Here is a 17,210-nt window from a genome sequence, read left to right as displayed (position 1 = left end):
TCTCTCCCTACCCACGGGCTCTGTCTCCTCTGTCAGGAAAGCATTCAGTCCTCACCACAGTAAAGAGAATAAATCCAAGTTCCCACATTTCTAACCACCGGATTCACTGCCTTTTTTTTTTTTTTTTTTTTAAATCTTCCATTATCCCCATCATTGCTGAAACAGACTTTCAAGGCACCAGCCACGGACCTTTTCAATCTTCTTTCTTCTTGGCCTTGTGTTACTGGCCACTGCTTCCCTGAACTGTCTTCTACATTTCCATCAGCCTTTATTCCCCTTATTTATCTGCTGCTCTGAGTCATTCTGCTGGGTGGCCTGAGCACCACACTGGTCTCTACCCTAAAATCTATCCTCTTCTGGACCAAAGGCATTACCACAGCACCCAGCACTCAAGTGAAGGAAGGAAGAAGGCATACAGTCTCACACCTCTTTCTGTTCCTCCTTGTGGGGAAACCTTGCTAATTAAGGTCGCAGTCTACCATGACTGACAGGATAGCTCCTCTGAGCTCCACAGAAAATGAAGGTCTTCCTTTACTGGCAGGGCTTCCCCTTTTCTAACCTTGTCTGTGGATCCCGACTTCCCACACCCTCTACCCAAGGAAGGTTAAGTAGTCCTTGGCAGACCTACAAACTGCCCCCTCCCCCATACACCTAAGAACCTGCCCAGCAAGTACCTGGGATTCCTGGAATGTCTCCATACAAATGATGCTTTCACAAAACTCTAAACTCTAGCCAATAATTTTCAGTTACCCTGAAAACTCCTTTCCACTCTCCAAAGTCCATACGTATCCCTAGTTCACCCTGAATAAAGCGTATGAATACAAGCTCACCCCAAATAAAGGTAAGTGAGATGTTTCACAGAAGACATCAGATATGTCTTTAGAGAAACACACTCCCCACCCCCTCAACTCCCCAGGAGGACAGGAACCCTAGAGAACCTTTCCAGACTCTGCTTTACCCTTCAAGCCCAGTGTGCTAGGATCATCTGGCCACCCTGAGAGGGAAGAAGAGGATGAGGAAATACAGTTGGACCTCCCAAAAGGCATACCTTACCACACTTACTATATTCAATTTACAACATCTTACAAATTCTGCTTTCTTTTGTTCACCCCCACTCTTACCCATTTATGTCCCTTTTTTGTATTTACACTAAAACACCTAGCTGGAGGCATTAGAGCATAAAGCCAGGCAAGCCAGCCCTTGTCCTGTTCAGCCATACCATGCTGGTGACTGGGTCCAAAGCCTCACTGCAGCTGGGATCTAAGTTACTGTCCTTAGCCCACTTTACCACTGAGGATCACCTGGACACATCCATAATCTCTGTTGCAGCCTGAACCCACATGGTTGTCTCCAGGCCATGCTGCCACCTGAAGCCATGTTGAAATCTGTGGTCCAGGAAGCTTCTAAGGGCCTTGTCTGGGACTGTGGTCCTACTGCAGAAGGTGACCTTGTGCCTGGTTGGTGTGCCCTCCAGAAACTGAAAACCATGATCCGTGCCCCAGTTGACTGTGAAGAGCAAGGAGGCAGCTTTTGTTGTGATGCCTATGGTTGCAGATGCACAGTTGAGGAGAAACACAGAAGGCTCCTGTGACAACTACTCCCCCTTAACACCTCCCCCCAAAAAAAACCAACAGCAACAAAAAAGCAACTGCCTAGACAGTAAGCCATCAAAAAAAAAAAAAAAAAAAAAACCCTTAAAAAGTGTGACAGAGGTGCTGAAGAGTAGTTCCACACAATCCTGACTTCTGGCTGAGGTGTGGGATGGGAAGGACTCAGTTCTATCGAAGGGGCAGGTCACTGGGAGTTTGACATGCCTCAGTGAGTATATAGATAGCACAAAGTATGCTGTGGGCTTGGTGTTTTGTCTTCCTTCCTTCTTCTTCCTTCCTTTCTTTCTCCTTCTTCCTTCCTTTCTTTCTTTTTCTTTTTATTATTTTTATTTTTTTACTTCTTTTGGGGGAAAGGTCACAGTGGGAACAGACATGGAAAGACTGGGAAGAGATTGTGATTGATGTGCATGATATAAAACTTCCAGAGTCAATAAAAGCATTATGGGGGGGACACCTAGCTGTTTTTTCTGATCTCTCTTACATACACCACAGAGAGAGAGAGAGAGAGAGACAGAGACAGAGAGAGACAGAGAGAGACAGAGAGAGAGAGAGAGAACTTTATAAAAGCACAAAGTTAAAAAGTCATATGCGGGGGCTGGAGAGATGGCTCAGCGGTTAAGAGCACTGACTGCTCTTCCAAAGGTCCTGAGTTCAATTCCCAGCAACCATATGGTGGCTCACAACCATTTATAATGAGATCTGATGCCATCTTCTGGTGTGTCAGATGTGGTGGCTCATGCCTATCTGCAATCCTGACACTAAGGAGGCTGAGTTAGGAGAATAGCTGTGAATTCAAGATCAACCTAGACTACACAGTGAATTCTAAGCTATTAAGTAGTGAGCCCTCTAGGCCTTGTCTTTAAAACATCAAAAATAAAATAAAATAAAAGCACAAACATTGATACATTAAGATAAAAGGAAAGCATTTAAGTTATCCCAGGAAGGTGGTTCCAGGGCTTCTCCTAGAACCTGGAACATCCTCTGGTGCTCAAATTTCTTACATAAAATAATAATCCCATATAACCTATATCTGTATTCTTTAAGCTGTTTCTAGATTATTGTGATGATTAATGGGAACATCAAGTAAACAGAGTCCTGAGTTGTTGAGGAGACAAGCCTCTGGTCCTGTCAGTGAGAGATCAGGTTAATTGAAGTGGAAAGATCCACCCTACTGGTGTCCAGGACAACTCCAGAGCCTATAACCCAGGCTGCATAAAAAGCAGAAAACTATCTGAACACCAGCATTCATCTCTCTCTGTTTTCTGACAGCAGATGTAACAGACTCAAGCTGCCTCAAGCTCCTGCTACCATGACTTGCCCACCATGGTGAACTGTCCCCTCAAACTGAGACAAATTAAACCCCCCTCCTTTGATTTGCTTTTGTCACACTTTATCACAGCAACAGACAAGTAACTATAACTATTTACACTAACACAATGTAAACGTTTTGAGAATAGTTGTTAAACCGTATCACTTGAAGAAAATGACAAGAAAAAGGAATCTACATGTACAGACACAAAATGCTGTAGCTCCATGCACTGTCCTGTATCAGTTGAGTTGATGCACAATCATAGGTTTGGCAGGCCAATGACAGCTCCCAAATAACTGTGAATTTAAACCTGGACTGCCTGGGTTAGACTCAAACCTCTTTGGAAAGGAAATTTGGTGCTTGCCACATCTAAGGTCCTTTTAGGTCCATGCAATGGCCTGACACCTCAGCTCTCCCCAACTGTCTTTGCTTTTTCATGAAAGTCAGACACTTTCATAGAGTCACAGAGACGTTGTCTCTACTTTATGGTCAAATTTCCCCTTTAACCAGGTGTCTTCCCACACCACCTTTCTCCCTGATCAAACACTCCTCTTCTGTTGGAATGTCAGGGGCTGATATGTGCACACATGTGAGTGGAGGCCAGCAGACAACCTTGATGCTCACCACCTTATTTTTTGAGACAGGGTCTCTTACTGGCCAAATAGGCTCAGGTACCTGACCAGCAAGCCCCAGGGTTCCTTCTGCCTGTCTCTACCCCTGCAGCAGTGGAATCGTAAACATACACACATCAACATGCTTGGCATTTTTTTTCATGAGCTCTGAGAATCAAACTCAAGTTTATGAGCAGTTTATTAACAGGGCTCTTGAGGTTTTGTTTATTATTGTCTATTGTAATGCTAAGTACAAGCCCCCAAAACCTGGAGCATGCATGTAGCCCTGTGACCCAGCCCCCAGTTAACTGTGATTGGTAAATAAAGATTCCAACAGCTAATAGCTAGGTAGAGAAGACACAGGTGAGGTTGAGCCACCATGGAAGAAGAAGAGCATGCAGAACTGAGCTATCAACATGTGGCCAACCAATTAGAGCTGAGAACCGCCCAGATAAACATAGTAATAACTTGGGTTATCGATAGGAAGGTAGATTCTAACAACACAGAGGGTAGGCAGCTGCTCAGCTATTGTGCTGACTGAAGCTATTTAAAAATATCCAGGATCATAAATGGTCTACAGTGGGGAAGAAGCCCTGGGACAGATTGTTAAATATTTTTACTACACAAGGCTATGCCGTCAGCTCCGGTCTTGTTTTTCTAGCATGGTAACTGATACACCATTAGAGCATCACATATGATAATGATGACCATGGAAATGAATACGTGAGTTGGTAAGGGTAATCTGAAGGAGGGAGATGGGAGGAGGCCAAGGCAGAGAGCACAATAGAACACATAGATTACGGAGTCATCCCCTGAATTTAAAGGATAGGGTCTGGTGGTCAGCTGCCTGGGGTTTCCCTGCAAGGTCAGAGATTACAGCAAACTTGTGACACTTGTATGCTTTGAACTGAAAGGTGTCAGATGAGTGATCAAAACAGGGCCACTTCATAAATTTCCACAGGCCTTTTGTCAAGTGAGTTTCACAGGTTTGGTGGATTGGGAGGTGTGAAGAGAGGAGCTAAAATCTGAGAGTGAGAAACCTTTTTCCATGGCAAAGATTTAACCGTGTGGTAAGGGCTCCACCTGATGGATTTACACAGAATGAACAAAGACTCCCAAAGAGCTTACCCTCCTTCCAACAATTCCAGGCCAACATGATATAACAGAAAAAGAACCCCGAGCTCGGGAATAGCTAAAACAATCCTGAATAATAAAAGAATGGAGGGGGTTTCTACTATCTCCAATTTCAAGTTGTACTACAAAGTTAACATAATAAAAATAGCATGGTATGAACACAAAACAGACGTGCTAATCCATGAAGTCAAACTGAAGACCCAGGAACAAGTCCACACACCTGTGGACACATGTTTTTCTATTTTAAAGAACAGGGGGTGCAGAAACACACATGGAGAATAAACACAGCACCTTCAACAAACAGCGCTCATCAAACAGGATGTCCACATGTAGAAGAATGTAAAAATATTCATACTTATCACCCTGCACAAAACTCAACTCCAAATAAATCAAAAAAATCTTAACATAAAACCAGCTCCACTGGACCTGAGAGAAGAGAAAGTGGGGAGTAGCTTTAAACTCATTGGCACAGGAAAAAGTTTTTTGAACAGAACACAACCAGCACAGAAATTAAGATCAACAATAAATACATGAGACCTCATGAAACTGAGAAAATTCTGCACTGCAAAGCACGCCATCATTCAGACAAAGTGTCCGCCTATAAAACTGGAAAAGGTTCTGTTACCAACTATGCATCTAAGATACACATATATCAAAAAAACTAGGTGTCAAGAAAACAAACCAATTTTAAAATGGGCCACAGATCTAAACAGAATTCTCAAGAGGAAATTCAAAAAGCCTGAGAAACACTTAAAGAAATGTTAAACATTCCTTAGCCATGTGGAAATACAAATCAAAAGACCCTGAGATTTCAACATACACCTGTCAGAATGGCTAAGATCAATGAGTGGAAGTGGCAGCTTATGCTGGTGAAGATGTAGAGGGAAGGGAACGTTTATCCATTGCTGATGGAAGTGGAAATCAGTGTGGTAGTTCCTCAGAAAGATGGGGACAGATCTAGCTCAAGATCCAGCTCTATCTTGGGCATAATATACTTGAAGGATGGTTCTTCCTGCCTCACAGACACTTGCTCAACCATGTTCAGGGTTATTGTTATCCTAGTCATAGTAGCCAGAAATTGGAAAGACAAACAAACAAACCTAGATGTCCCTCAAGTATGGATAAAGAAACTGTGGTACAAATTTACACAACAGAGTATTACTGCGCTGTTAAAAAAAATCTGAATTTTTTTCGGTAAATGGGGAACTAGAATAAATCATCCTGAGTGAGGTAACCTAGACCCAGAAAGACAAATATGGTATGTATTCGCATATATGTGGATATCAGTTGATAAGTCGCTGATAACCAAGCTACACTCTGAAGAGCAACAAGTAGGCATAGAGTAAGAAAAGGGAAATAGAATATATAGTTATGGGTGAATGGGGGAACAGGAATGGGAGAATAAAGAGAGGGGGTGGGAGGAGGAAGATGAGGGAGGGAATAGAGTGAGAAGCAGCTAGATAAAGGGGCATTTGAGCAGTATGAAAAATGAATACAATAGAAACTTCCTAGAATATATGCACATATGAAGGGGACCTAGAAAAGACCACCAAGTTATGGGGAGCCAGAGTCTGAACTGGCTATCTCTTACCCTCAAATGAATCTTGCAATACTAGGATTGGGTTCCGTCTAACTGAGCTGTTGGCCGAGGAGTTTCATAGGAACCCCCCAAACAACACAGGCCATTGCTGAAACTTTAGGTTGCTCTTCACGAAACTGAAGGCAAAACCCCATTGCTGAAGGCAACACCCACGCAGCTCACTGAGCATGGAGAAACTGAGGCAGTGCCTACAAAGAGCCTCACTCCTGCATTCTAGCACTCTTGGTACATAGCAGAAGAGAAACATAAACACCAAGCCAGCCACAGACCTTTGATCTACAGTCGTGTCCTGCCTGCAACATACAGAGGGCAATGGGGGCACAAGGCGTGTGGGAGCAACCAACCAATATCTGACTTAAGGCCTACACCATGACGTGGAACCCAATACCCAACACTGTTTGGATGCCACAGCCAGAGGACAGATTGCTTAGAGACCTTGGTAAAACCAAATACTATCATGAAGGGGGGGAAAATGTCGCAATAAAATTGCTCCTAATGACATTCTGCTATAGTGATAGATCTGTGTCCTGCTCAGCCATCGTTGGAGAAGCTTCCTCCTGCAGCAGATGGGAACAGGACAGGACAGAGACTCACAGCCAGTCAGTAAGAGACTGAGTAACCTAGGAACGCTCAGAGACGTCTCTACCACGACCGTCCCTCGGGGCTCAGGAAACTCTCAGAGGAGGAAGCAGAAAGTAAGAGGGCCCTTCAGGAGAACTCACAGAGACTGAGGCAGCAGCCGCATTGTCCACCAGATGGGGTCCTAGAGCTGAAAGGAGAAGATGGCCCCTCTGAAACCCAGTAACCACTTTGCAAATAAAAATGAAAATTGTTTCCTCAGAGGGAGCCTCACTGGAGAAACAACCTCTCTTAAGAGTCGGTTACAGCATTAGATAGATGGCCAATACAAAACAACTCAAAGGCGTCTTTGGAGGCTCTTTGTCTCACAACATCCTGTTTAGGGCTTTTCCTCCCCCTCCCCCTCCTCCTTAATTTTCTTTTTTTTTTTTTTTTTTTTTTGTCTCCCCCCCCACCCAGGTCCTTTGTATATATACTATGGTTTCTGGTTTATTGGCTTTAGTCTTGTTTTTTTCTTGTTTTTGGTTTTTTGAGGCAGTGTTTCTGTGTAGCCCCGGTTGTCCTAGAACTCATATAGATGAGCTGGCTTTGAACTCAGAGACCCGCTGTACTAGTGTCCTGAGTGCTAGAATTAGAGGCCCGTGGCACCACACCTGGCCGGTTTAGTGTTTTTATGAGATTCTGAGTATGCAGAAAAGTGGATCTATTTCTTATGCTTTTATTTTTTGTGGGGAAGAGCTCTTTTCCTTCGGTTGTGTTTTGTCCTGTTCTGATGTTAGTTTTTGTTTTATCTTACTATATTTTATTACTATCCCTTAAAAGTCTCTTAAGACAACAGAAAAGGGATAGATCCAGCTGGGAAGGAAGGTGGGGAGGGCTTGGGAGGAGAGGGAGAGAAAACCATAATCAGGCTATATTCTGTGGAAAAAACAGTATTTTCGCCCTTTCCCCCTGACTGGCAGCGCGAAGGCCGCACGATGCCCCGAGTTACTGTAAAAGACGTTATTGAAAGCTCCAGCAGCCTTCCTCAAAAAGGCCGGGAAGCTGAAAGTCCCCGAACGGTGGACACGGTCAAGTTGGCCAAGCATAAAGAGCTTGTCCCGCATGGTGAGAACTGGGTCTCCACACGGGCTCCCCACAGCGGGGCACTTGGACCGCTTGGTTCCCTGACCAAGATCTTCGGAGGATGGCAGAGAAACGGTGTCAGGCCCAGCCACCTCAGCAGAGGCTCTAAGAGTGTGGCCCGCCGGGTCCTCCAAGCACTGGAGGGGCTGAAAATGGTGGAAAAGTATCAAGATGGGGGCCACAAGCTAACACCTCAGAGACAGAGAGATCTGGACAGGATTGATGGACAGGTGGCAGCGGCAACAAGAAGCATTAGAACAAAGGATGCTGGGTTAATAAATTGCCTCGTTCATAATAAAAAAAGAATATTTTCAATAAAAAGGGAAATGCCAGAATTAATTAGTTAATTAATTAAAACCAGAAACAAAAAGTAAAAGCATATAATTCTCTGATTTCTCTTAAGCTTTTATCCTCTTTACATATACACATGCGCCGGCACGCTCGGGAGAGCTCACAAGCACACGTGTGTGTGTGTGTGTGTGTGTGTGTGTGTGTGTGTGTGTGTGTTTTTCTATTACTACTATAACAAATTTTACAAACTTAGTGGCTTAGAACAATACATTTTTTTAAGTCTTGCTGTTCTGTAGAATAGAAATTCAAAATAAATGTCACTAGGCTAAAATCCAAGAGACGGCAGGAGGCGTTCTTCTGCAGGATGAGCGTTCCGAAGAACCCGTGGCTGCACTGTTTCAGCTACTTGAGACCTCCGTGTCCACAGCTCACAACCCCTTCCACCTTCAGAATCCTTCTGACCCTCCTCCGGCCACGCTTCAGACTCCCACGTCGGCGAGGATACGTTCCTTTCCCTTAAAGATTCCATTACTTAGTGTCTTAGTTTGGGTTTAACTGCTGTGAACAGACACCATGACCAAGGCAACTCTTATAAGGACAATATTTGGAAAGGTTCAGTCCATTATCATCAAGGCAGGAGCATGGCAGTGTCCAGGCAGGCATGGTGCAGACAGAGCTGAGAGTTCTACATCTTCATCTGAAAGGCTGCGAGCAGAAGACTGACTTCTAGGCAGCTAGTGTGAGTGTAAACCCACACCCACAGTGACACACCTACTCCAACAGGGCCACACCTCCTAATAGTGCCACTCCCTGAGCCAAGCATATACAAACCATCACACTTAGATCTCCCCAAAATTCCAAAATAACAGTCCCATCTCAAGACATAGTATCAAACCTGCAAATCTCCTTTACCACAAAAACATATTATATTCCCAAGTTCCAGGGATTTCGATGTTGTTGAGGTTCAGGCAAAAATACCCCAGGATGACGTTTTGATCCACTATCAGGTCGGAGAAGTTGCTCGGAATCCAGGTTCCTCTGACCTTGTCTGGTTTGTCTCCTGAGCACAGGGACCAGGTTACTCTGGAACTCACTTATCTGACCAAGGAAGAAGTACAATAGTCTTAAAAGCCCTCCCTAGCATCTCACCACATAACCAGTGAAGATTAACTTCTGGGACAAAGACTAGCCACCTCCTGCCCAGAAAGCTTTTCCAGTTTTTCCTCTCTAGCACACCAGGCACTCCACCTCCCCACCCCAGCCTGTTCATCCATTCCTCTGAGGACAACTCCTAGAGATTGCTTAAGAACCTTTATCTGCCCACCCCAACCCCTGCTCCTCCTGCACATTCCTTTCCCTGCCTCTCCCACAGCTTGTTGATGACACCCTGCAGAGGTTCCAAGCTTCTTCCCACAGGTCTCCTTTCTTCTCACAGCTGGGGAATTGTGAAAGATTTGGCCAGTCCTTTAGAGGAGACTTTGTTCTGGTTCTGCCCAGAGCACACACTCCCTCACCTGCTCCTTGTGGCAGCACAGGACAGCCAGAGTAGGTTTGGTTACGAAGACATAAAGGCATCTGCTCAGGCTCAGCCATGGCAGGAACCATCCAGATAAAGTCTAGATTCCAGGCCCCTGTCCATTGTGTAGAACTTAGCTATCTCCTAAAAGGAATGTGCCAGAAACAATCACTGTGTTACCCACTGATATCACCTAGCCAAATCTGTAACCCAACAGAACAGATTTTGGAAAGCCCAAAGGTTGGTTAACCCCAAACACATGGATCTAAGACGGTTGTCAGAGCAGCCACCTAACAACCTATGACTTCATTATATATAATTTTCGTACATGGTGACATTCAGTGGACTTCTGTATGAAAAGTGCCCACTGCAGAAAATGTTTGCTGTTGTTATTTTCTGCTTTTCTATACTTCTTTTAAAACTCCTTTAGATATGGCAGGGCAGTGGTGGTGCATGCCTTTAAGGCATCGGCAGGCAGATCTCTGAGTTTGCTGCCAGCCTAGTCTACAGAGCATATTCCAGAGCAGCCATGGACTGTTCATGGACCCGGAGAAACCCGTCTGAGCAGCACCTGTGCCCTGACATCAGAAGCCAGCTGTCACACAGGACCATGGCTGTTAAAGAGCCAGACAGCTAAGAACTGTCCTAGAGAGAAGACAGCGTCTGTAGAAAACAAAATTCCCACTCATTTGCTTTGACAGCTGGGAAGAGGGTAACACAGGGGCTGCTGTTCTGGCTTCAGACAAAGATCTAGACAAAGTAGGAGCAAAGACTGCCTATAGAAAACTGCTCCAAAGCCAGGATCTGGCTTCTGCCTGTAACCCTAGCATTCAAGAACAGAAGTAGAAACTCTGAAACTTTGAGGCCATGCTGGGCTAAATAGTGAACTCCAGACCAGCCTCAAAATACCTCCCTGCCCTCCCCCAAAATGTCTTTTACTTAAAACTTGTGTTAAACAATTTAGCATGTGTAAACTCCAAATTAATAAAGAATAACCCTTCTGTAAATGAATCACACCAAGTTGATTTGTTTGGTTTCCTTGGCGGATGCCTAACTTAGTGTGGAGTCTACTGCCCTCTTCTGGGCAAAATGAAAATTAAGCCTTACTTGTGGTGCACATGGACATCTGAGGCTGTCTCACTGTGAAGGTGAGATGGGACCGGTAGGTGGCTCCTGAGGAAAGAGAAGCAAGATGGAAACAGAGAAAGGTTGCAACAGCGTGGCATATTTCCTAAAATAGACAGAAAGAGCCAGGTATCCACCAGTAGGACTCAGGACCTGTGGGCAGAGGGCTGAGCTCCCAGAACAGCCTCACAAGAGCTCCCACACCTGAGCCCACAAGACAGAACTGAGTCACTGCCACCAGAACTCACTGCTTACCTACCTGAGACCAGCTCAGTCAAACAGGTTCCCCAGGGCCAGAGTGAGGAATGAAAGAAAAAAGAGACTGTCAAAGTTGTAGCATGACTTGAGGCTGAAGCCTTGTTTATTTAGTCCTCTTTTAAGTCACTTTAATTACATGCAGAAAGATAGCATCAGTTCTGAGACTGGGGACAAGCAAGTTAATAATAAAAAATCCCATAAACATCTTTCTAGAGGCCAGGTGTGTAGGTCAGGGACAAAAGGGGTCCCAAGAGACAAAGAGACTGCCACACCTACATCCCCTGAGCCTGCCCTGAGCTTCAAATGCAAATGTACTGCCCTGAGCTTCAAATGTTCTTAAACTGGGCCAGTTTCCTGGGTATAGCTCTAAGTCCAGGTTCCTGCCTTGGTCAGCTCCAGACTGTCCTGGTAAAATAAGATTATCCACCACCAACTATCCAGAGGTGCCAAAAATTCTCTCCACAGTTGCCAACAAAAAGCCGAACACTCAGAAGCAATTTTTTTCCTGAGCCCTCCACACCCTCTGATCCACAAGAGAGGCAGGCGCCAGCCAGTGACAACAAAATCTCCTATAATCACAGATAACAAGATAGAAAGAAGAAAGCAAAAGGACTTAAGCAACAGAAACCAAGAAAACCTGGCAACATCAGAACCCAGCTCTCCCACCACAGCAAGTAGTGGGTTGCCAAACACACCAGAAAAACAAGACTTAGACTTGAAATTATACTTCATGATCATGATGATGATGGAGATCTTCGAGAAGCATGTGAATAACTCCCTTAAACAATTACAGGAAAACCAGGAGAAATCACTCAAAGAACTACAGGAAAACACAACCAAACAGATGATGGAATTGAAAACAGAAATAGAAACAATAAAGAAAACACAAAAATAGACAACCCTGCAGATAGAAAACCTAAAAAAGAAATCAGGAGTCACAGATACAAGCATCAGCAACAGACTACAAGAGATGGAAGAGAGGATCTCAGGGGCAAAAGACAACATAGAAAACATAGACAAAACCAAAAAGCTCCTAACCCAAAACATCCAGGAGATCCAGGACACAAACAAAAGACCAAACCAAAAGATAATCAGTGTAGAAGAGGGCAAGGAATATCAACTAAAAGGCACAGTAAATATCTAAAACAAAATTGTAGAAGAAAGCTTCCCTACCCTTAAGAACAAGATGACCATGAGCATAAAAGAAGCCTACAGAACTCCAAATAGATTGGCCCAGAAAAATTTTTCCTGACACATAATAGTCAAAACACCAAATACAAAGAAAGAATACTAAAAGCAGTAAAGGAAAAAGGACATGTAACATATAAAGGCAGGCCAATCAGAATTACTATGAAAGCTAGAAGATGCTGGACAGACATCATACAGACCCTAAGGGAACACAAATGCCAGCTCAGGTTACTATACCCAGCAAAACTCTCAATTACCATAGATGGAGAGACCAAGATGTTCCAGGACAAAACTAAATTTACACAATATCTGAACACAAATCCAGCCCTACAAAGGATAATAGATGGAAGACCCAACACAAAGAGAGAAACTACACCTTAGGAAAAGCAAGAAAATAATGAAGCAAAGAAAAAAGAAAGAAAAACAAAAGAAGAAAGACACACAGACATAATTCTACCTCTAACAACAAAAATAACAGAAAACAACAGCCACTATTCCTTAATATCTGTTAACATAAATGGACTGAATTCCCCAATAAAGAGATATAGACTTTCAGATTGGATACATAAACAGGATCCAGCATTTTGCTACATACAGGAAACTCATCTCAGAGACAAAGACAGACACTACCTCAGAGTAAAAGGCTGGGGAAAAAAAATCCTTCCAAGCAAAACAAGCTGAAGTAGTCATTCTAATATTGAATAAAATAGAATTTCAATGAAAAGTTATTAAAAAAGATAAGGAAGGATACTTTTTACTCATTAAGGGGGAAAATTTATCAGTATGAATTCTCAATCCTAAACATCTATGCTCCAAATATAAGAGCACCCATATTCATAACAGAAACCCTACTAAAGCTCAAAACATATATTGCACCACACACAATAATAGTGGGAGACTTCAACACCCCACTCTCATCAATGAACAAATCATGGAAGCAGAAACTAAACTGAGACACAGTGAAGCTAGCATAGGTTATGAACCAATTGGAATTAACAAACAACTACAGAACATTTCATCCATCAAACAAAATTATATACCTTCTTCTGAGCATCTCACGGCACCTTCTCCAAAATTGACCATATAGTCAGTCACAAAACAAGCCTCAACAGATATAAGAGGATTAAAATACTCCCATGCATCATATCAGAGCACCATGGACTAAGGCTGATCTTTAATAACAACAAAGAAAACAAAAAAGTCCACATATGCATGGAAGCTGAACAATGTTCTACTCAATGATAATATGGTCAAAAGAATAAATAAAGAAAAAATTGAGGACTTTTCTATAATTTAATGAAAATGAAAGCACAATATACCCAAGCCTATGGGATGCAAGGAAACTGGAGAAAGCATCCACTAGCAGCTTGACAGCACTCCTGAAGCACTAGAACAAAAAGAAGCAGATACATCCAAGAGGAGTAGACAGTAGGAAATACTCAAACTCAGAGATAAAACCAACCAAGTAGAAACAAAAAGGACTATACAAAGCATCAACAAAACCAGGAGCTGGTTCTTTGAGAAAATCAACAAGATCGATAAACCCTTAGCCAGACTAACTAAAGGGCACAGAGAGAGTATCCAAATTCACAAGATCAGAAATGAAAGGGGAGACAGAAACCGAGGATATTCAAAAAAAAACTTCTGATCCTACGACAAAAGCCTATACTAAACAAAACTGGAAAATCTGGAGGAAATGAGTAAGTTTTAGACAGATATCAGGTACCAAAGTTAAATCAGGATTAGATAAACCATCTAAACTGTCTCATAACACCTAAAGAAATAGAAGCAGTCATAAAAAGCCTCCCAACCAAGAAAAGCCCAGGACCAGATGAGTTAGTGCAGAATTCTATCAGACATTCATTGACAACCTAATACCAATATGTTCCAAACTATTCTACAAAATAAAGTCAGATGGAACACTACCCAACTTATTCTTCGAAGCCACAATAACTCTCATTCGTAAACCACACAAAGACCCTACAAGGAAAGAGAACTTCAGACCAATCTGCCTTATGAACATTGATGCAAAAATACTCAATAAAATTCTTCCAAAGTGAATCCAAGAACACATCAAAATTATCATTCACCATGATCAAGTAGGCTTCATTCATTACATCAATGTAATCCACCATATAAATAAACTCAAAGAAAAAAAACTACATGATCATCTCTTTAGATGTTGAGAAAACATTTGACAAAATTCAACACTGTTAAAAGTCTTGGAAAGAGCAGGAATCCAAGACCCATACCTACACATAGTAAAAGCAATATACAGCAAACCAATAGCCAACATCAAACTAAACGGTGAGAAACTTGAAGCAATCCCACTAAAATCAGGAACTAGACAAGGCTGCCCACTCTTCCCCTACCTGTTCATCATAGTCCTGGCCAGGGCAATTAGACAGCAAAAGGAAATGAAAGGGATACAAATTGGAAAGGAAGAAGTAAAAAAATCACTATTTGCAGATGACATGATAGTATACTTAAGTGACCCCAAAAATTCCACCAGAGAACTTTTACAGCTCATAAACAACTTCAGCAAAGTGGCTGGATATAAAATTAACTCAAATACATCAGTAGCCTTCCTCTACTCAAAGGACAAACATGCTGATAAAGAAATTAGGGAAAAGATACCCTACACAATAGTCACAAACAACATGAAATACTTTGATGTGACTCTAACTAAGCAAGTGAAAGATCTGGATGACAAGAACTTCTTGGGAGAACAAAATTGAAAACGATCTCAGAAAATGGAAAGATCTCCCATGCTCATGGATTGGAAGAATCAACATTGTAAAAATGGCCATCTTACCAAAAACAATCTACAGATTCAATGCAATCCCCATCAAAATTCCAATTCAATTCCTCATAGAGTTGGAAAGAGAAATTTGCAAATTCACCTGGAATAACAAAAAACCTAGAATAGTGAGATCTAGTCTAAACAACAATAAAACTTCTGCAGGAATCACCATCCCTGACCTCACTCAAGCTATAGTACAAAGCAATTGTGATAACAACCACATGGTATTGGTACAGAGATAGGCAGGTAGATCAATGGAACAGAATAGAAGATCCAAAAATTAACTCTCACACATATGGTCACTTGACTTTGACAAAGGTGCTAAAAACATTCAATAGAAAAAGAACAGTCTCTTCAACAAATGCAGCTGGTTCAATTGGAAATTATCGTACAGAAGAATGCAAATTGATCCATTCTTATCTTCTTGTACAAAGCTTATGTTAAAGTGGATCAAAGATCTCCACATAAAACCAGGTACACTGAAACTATTAGAAGAGAAAGTGGGGAAGAGCTTAGAACACATTGGCACAGGGGAAATTTTCCTGAACAGAACACCAATGGCTTATGCTCTAAGATCAAGAATTGGCAAATGGAACCTCATAAGACTGGAAAGTTTCTGTAAGGCTAAGGACACTGTCAAGATGACAAAACAGCAGACATCAGATTTCAAAGGATCTTTACTAATCCCACATCTGATAGAGGCCTAATATCCAATATATACAAAGAACTTAAGAAGTTAGACTCTAGAGAATTGAACAATTCTATTAAAAAATGGGGTACAGAACTAAACAAAGAATTCTCAACTGAGGAATACCGAATGGCCAAGAAGCACCTAAAGAAATGTTCAACATTCCTAGTCATCAAGTAAATGCAAATCAAAACAACCCTGAGATTTCAACTCACACCAGTCAAAATGGCTAAGATCCAAAACTCAGATGACAGCAGATACTGGCGAGGATGTGGAGAAAGAGCAACACTTCTCCACTGTTGGTGGGATTGTAAGCTGGTGCAACCACTCTGGAAATCAGTCTGGTGGTTCCTCAGAAAATTGGACATAGTACTACCTAAAGACCCAGTTATTCCACTTCTGGGCATATACCTCAAAGATGCTCCAACATACAAATAAGCAGCCTTATTTATAAATAGGCAGAAGCTGGAAAGAACCCAGATGTCCTTCAGTAGATGAATGGATACAGAAATTGTGGTATATTTACACAATGGAATACTACTCAGCTATTAGAAACTATGACTTTATGAAATTCCTAGGCAAATGGATGGATCTAGAGAATATCATCCTGAATGAGGTAACCCAGTCACAGAAGAACAGATATAATATGCAGTCACTGATAATTGGATACTAACCCCAGAAAGCTCTGAACACCCCAGAAACAACTCACAGACCTTATAAAGCTAATGAAAGAAAGAAAGAAAGAAAGGAAGGAAGGAAGGAAGGAAGGAAGGAAGAAAGAGAGAAAGAAAGATAGAAAGAAAGAAAGAAAGAAAGAAAGAAAGAAAGAAAGAAAGAAAGAAAGTCCTTCTTAGAAGAAAAACAATAAGTGTGTAGCACCCTCTCAGAGTGGGGTACATCTAGACTTTAAATCGTTAATAATTCAAGAGCTAAGAATGTAGTCTTGTAGCAATGCTTGGTCTTTAAAAACCATTATGCTTAATCTTTACACACCAAGAAAACTTTGACTATTTCCATGTTATGTTTTGTGTCACATGTACTTTATGCTTATGGTAACTAGTAAGATTTCAATGCATACTATCAAACCTCTAAAAGAATTAAGTACTGACGAAAATATGTTCATATAGTTTTATGCAAAAATGGTTTTAGAATATGTACATGTATCTCTGTTTTTTAAAATAAAGTTGTTCAGGTAAAACAGAAAAGAATGTGAAAGTAGAGCATGCGATCCTTAAGCCAGAGTGGCTCAAAGATTGAGTCTTTGAAAGATTTTTTTTAATTTTACTTATGCATAGTGTGTAGATCTTTGTGTTCTCTAGGTATTCATGCAGGTGCCCATGGAGGTCAGGAGCGGGTGCTTGGTCCCTTGGAAC

At 42.1% G+C, this 17,210-nt stretch overlaps 1 pseudogene across 1 annotated transcript; it reads left to right on the top strand.

Annotated features, from left to right (window-relative positions):
- The first annotated feature begins 7,820 nt into the window (after positions 1–7,820).
- LOC308429493 lies at positions 7,821–8,244 on the top strand (annotated as a pseudogene). Its single transcript has one exon. The product of its transcript is annotated as an uncharacterized misc_RNA (transcript).
- The last annotated feature ends 8,966 nt before the right edge of the window (positions 8,245–17,210 follow it).

This window comes from Micromys minutus, assembly GCF_963924665.1.
Source record: "Micromys minutus genome assembly, chromosome: 14".
NCBI lineage: Eukaryota > Metazoa > Chordata > Mammalia > Rodentia > Muridae > Micromys > Micromys minutus.
Note: the sequence above shows the minus strand (reverse complement) of the source record. Positions and strands in the feature narration are given on the sequence as shown.